Source organism: Miscanthus floridulus, chromosome 4 (genome assembly GCF_019320115.1).
Source record: "Miscanthus floridulus cultivar M001 chromosome 4, ASM1932011v1, whole genome shotgun sequence".
NCBI lineage: Eukaryota > Viridiplantae > Streptophyta > Magnoliopsida > Poales > Poaceae > Miscanthus > Miscanthus floridulus.
Window position 1 is genome coordinate 115,475,842 of NC_089583.1, and position 4,674 is coordinate 115,480,515.

A 4,674-nucleotide genomic window follows, 5' to 3' on the forward strand; every position below is an offset into this window, starting at 1 on the left:
GAGGCTCGGTTTATACCTGCCCCGTAGGAATAGGGGTTTGCTTTTTTGAGGTTCCGGTGGGTGCGCGCGAGCGCACCCGCCGGGTGTAGCCCCCGAGCCCCCGGAGGAGGGGAGTTACTCCTCCAGGGGCTTTCTTCATTTTGCGTCTGAACGAGTAGTTCTAATTGCATTTGCTGAGCCCCCAAGCGCAAGTTCGGGTTGCGGGCGTCTCGACGAGGCTACAGGAAGAAGCCCTCTAGCCTCCGTGCGGAGCGAGAGGTTCGTCAGGGGTCCCCTGACTTTGGGTATGATCCTCACGCTTCCTTTCGCTCGGAAGGAGGGGTGGGATGTGCCAGGCTACCCTCGATGGGCGCGAGCGTGGACACTTCCGGTGAGCTGTTAGCGGGTAGTCCGAGTGGAGGCCCGAGCCCCGTTCGCTGGGGGACGGCTAGTGGTCCAGAGACGCACTCCAAGAGTACCAGGGGGTTTCTCTAGTGGGTACCGAGACTGTTCACGGGCCTCGGTGGCTCGGTGCCTCCCTACGGTGGGATCCCATTCGGATACTTCCCCGCCAGTCTCGGACACGACTTAGGACGCCCCGAGCGACCGTTCGCTCGGGCCTAGGCCATTCGTAGGCTCGCCCTGATGTCGTCCCTGACTCTGTTGCCCTGGGGTGGCTGTCGAAACCTTTTGGAGGCCCAGCCTTCGAACCCCTGGACCGTAACGGGCTTGGTGCCCTTTTATCGTGTTTGTAGCGAAACTTCTAGCACGGTTTTGGACTGTTTGTCTTTGTCTTGGGTGCTCTGGCCCTTTCATCTGATCTTCACATGTCCTTTTCGTTCGGACGGAGGGTTAGCTTGCCGAGCCCATTCTGGTCTCAGCAAGGTTGCAGGAAGAGCCCCTAGCCTCTACGTGAGAGGGCCGTCGGGAGTTCTCCTGACTTTTTATACGCCCCTCACGCATGAGGGTTTGTTTGCCGAGGCCCCTTTAGGCACGAGCCCAGGTCGTGGGGCCTCAGCAGATTTGCAGGAGGAGCCCCCTAGCCTCTGCATAGGGTGAGAAGGCCATCAGGGGTTCCCCTGACTTTTTATGCGACCCTTGCGCTTCCTTTTCGCTCGGAAGGAGGGGTGGAACGTGCCTCGCTACCCTCGATGGGCACGAGCGGTGGCACTTCCGGTGAGCTGTTATCGGGTAGTCCAAGTGGAGGCCCAAACTCCGTTCGTTAGGGGACGGCTAGCGGTCCAAAGACACACTCCAAGAGTACCAGAGGATTTCTCTAGTGGGTGCCGAGGCCGTTCGTTGGGCCACGGTGGCTCGGTGCCTCCCTACGGTGGGATCCCATTCGGATACTTTCCTGCCGGTCTCGGACACGACTTCGGGCGTCCCAAGCGTTTCGCTCGCTTGGGTCTCGGCCCCGTATAGGCTCGCCCGCAGTCGCCCCTGACTCTGTTATCCTAGGGCGGCTGTCGAAACCCCTTGGGGCCCAGCCTTCGAACCCCTAGATCGTAATAGGATCAGAGCCCGGTTCATTCCTATGAAAGGAACAGGCCGCGGGAAATATCTTCCCTATCGGTTCGGCCACGGGTGGCGCGTCTTTTGAGGCGGTTTCATGGGGAGGCGAAACGACGCCCGCTGCCGTAGTGGCCGGGCGTGACGTGATGGACGAGACGTAACTGTCCTCGCATTTAATGCGGGAGACGTGGGCGCGTGGCCCGCCGAAATCGGCTCGTGGTTAACCGCGTCGGACGGGGTAAAACCTCCCCGATTTCATCGCCCGCTCGTTTCGCCTCCTCCCTGCATAAATACCCGAGGAATCTTGCCCCTTCTTGTCTTACCTTGCCTGCCACCTCCGCCGAGCCGTCGCCAGAGCAGCGGGTGCCGGGAAGAAGAGGAGAGAAGAGCGCACCTAGGGAGAAACCAAGAAAAAAGCAAGAGCGTGGGAGGCAGAGAGAAAAACTCACCGCCGTGCCTGATTCCTCCATCGCACCCATGGCTGGCAACGTCGTCGTTGTCGAGGCGAATCCTTGGGATCCGTCGGACGTTACCGAGGAGATGCTCCAGTCGCTTGTCGACGGCGGGCTCCTCCGCCTGGTGACAGACCCTAGTAGGCCAGAGTGGATTGCTCCGTACGGCAAGCTGGAGCCGAGGCCCCACGACGGCTATGTCATGAGCTTCGTCTCCTTCCACGAGTGTGGCCTCGGTGTTCTGGCGGACCGGTTTATGCGGGCGCTCCCGCACTACTACGGCGTGGAGCTCCACAATTTTAATCCCAACTCCATCGCTCAGGTGGCTATCTTCGTTGCTGTCTGCGAGGGGTATTTGGGGATCGCCCCCCCCATTGGGATTTGTGGCTCCACCTATTCCGGGCGGGGCATACTACCAAGCCGACGGGCACGTCGGGTAAGAGGAAGGCATCGAGGGCCGGAGGCTGCACTCTCCAAGTGCGTCAGGACCGCCTACACCTCTACATCCCGGCCCAACTCTCGTCCTCCAACCGCCGGTGGTACACGAGTTGGTTTTACCTCTGCACCAACGACGGAGGACTTCCCCCTTATACTGGGTGGATTGTGGGGAGTTGCCCGGAGAAATGGAAGTGGGTGTCCCGAAGGTCGACCAGCCCAAGCTGGAGCCGCTCCTGGAGGGGCTGGCGAGGCTGTGGAGCCATGGCCTCACCGTCACTGTGGTCGTGGCCGCCTTCCACCGTTAGAGGGTGCTACCACTGATGGCTCGGCGGCGGCGGCTGTTCGAGATGAGGCCGGGTGAGCCCGTTGAAGGCACCCGGATGTCTTCCTCCGCCCTCTCCGACAAGGAAATTCATCGTCGGGTGGGGGAGACGGTAGATGCGAAGTTGAGGGGCGGCAACCTGACCCCCTTCGCGATGCGACCATCACAGGGGTTCCTTTCGTTGGTAAGTCGAGTGCCGCCGTGGCCTCTGAGCCTCCTCAATCTCCCTTTATCCCCTGTTTCCTCATGCGCGTTTGTCGTTCCTTCAGGGGATGAGGGACGTGCGCTCCTCCCCGCTGCCCGTTCCCGAGGACGCGGGGCAGCGGGCGATCAACCGCGCTCACGCCGACGCACAGAAAAAGCGAAAGGACGCTAAGGCGGCGAAGCACACGAAGCACATCCTTGCGCGCGAGGCGTTGGATAAGTGTCGCCGTCAGTAACAGAAGGATGGTCTCCCGTTAGAGGAATCCCCGTCGATGTTGTTGTTGACGGAGGCCTCGGACGGGAATGACAAGGGCGAGGGAGGGTGAGGTCCCCTAGACCACCTTCCTAATGTCGTGGAGGTGGCGCCCGGGCCGTTGGCAACTAGCCCGGCACCCCTGGGAAGGGGAGGAGAAGCGGACCCGGGGCCGGCGGTTGCCTGCTCCGGGGCCAAGGCCGATACGCCCGAGGCGTGAGCGTTAGGCAAACGCGCCGTTAGCCCGGTAGGCTCGGTGGCCGTGGCAGAGCAGGTGGCGGTGGAGGCAACGCCACCGCCCCCACAGAGGACCGAAGGGGCGCCGGGGTCCGCTGAGGACCGACCAGCGCCGATGTATATGGATGCGACGCCACTGCCGCTGCCTCAGCCGTTGCGGATGAGGTTTGCTGTGGCGAAGCGGGGGCTGCCCCGTTCTAAGTAAGCGTATTTCTGGCAGGGTCGTAGTGTCATCCGTTCGCTTTTTTGGTCTCGCGCTGACCCTGCAGGTTAATTTTCTTTAGTCGGAAGCGGCCTGCGGACGACCTCCCCTTGGCACCCCTCAAGGCGCTTAAGGCAAGCCTTGGCTCCTTCGCCCACTGGGTGGCGGAGGCACAAGCCGCCATCCAACATGGTGCGGTGTCGGCGAGGGTCGACCCAAAGGAACTAGCCACCCCAGGAGGGGTTACCGAGGCGGCCCCTACACGGTCGGATGGGGCCGTCGTGCCCCTTGTTGCCGAGGCTCCCGGGGCCCCCGAGGCTGAGGCGATGGAGGCCCCGGCGCCCACGACCACTGAGACCGCAGTGTCCGCGGTCGGCGTTTCTGCGCCTACCGAGGCCACAGTGGGTAGAGGCCGAAGCCCCCGAGACCGCCGAGGCCGTGATTGCAGAGGCCGAAGCCCCCGAGGTCACCATGGCCGTCGTGATGGCAGTGAGGCCATCTACGCAGGAGGTGCAGGCGGTGAAGGCCTCAGCCGTGCCCTTGGCTCAGGGCCCACCGTTGTTATGGGAGAGCGCCCGGGAGACGGAGGTCTATCCGATCTCCTTCGACGATACTTCCCAGGCGCGGGAGGTGGTCGACGCCGAGGAGACTGACGCCGTGGAGCAACCGGCGCCGCTCTTGGATGAGGGAAGCTCGGCCCTCATGCGGGGTGCGACCCGAGCCCCGCGGGTGGGATCACCCGTGGGTACTGTTGTGGAGCCGGGACAACCCTGAGGGTGAGCCTCTGTTTGCCCTTGAGGACACGGCGAAGGCGGGCGCTGGCGTACCTTCGAGCAGTACAATGACCTGGCGGAGCGGTCGCTACGGATGGTGCTGTCCGTGGTGGCCGACGAACTACCTAGAGTCGCCCAGGTTCGTGTTTTCCTTTCCAGCGTGATGTTGTTCTTTTCTTGATTTTGTCGCAGTCCATGACCTCTGCTCTGCCCCCTCAGGAGCTCGAGACCCGGGTCCCTCGGGAAGTCAGTCTTCCTTCGGTGGGAGAGGGGAATCTGGGACCAGCTTCAGCGGCAGAGGG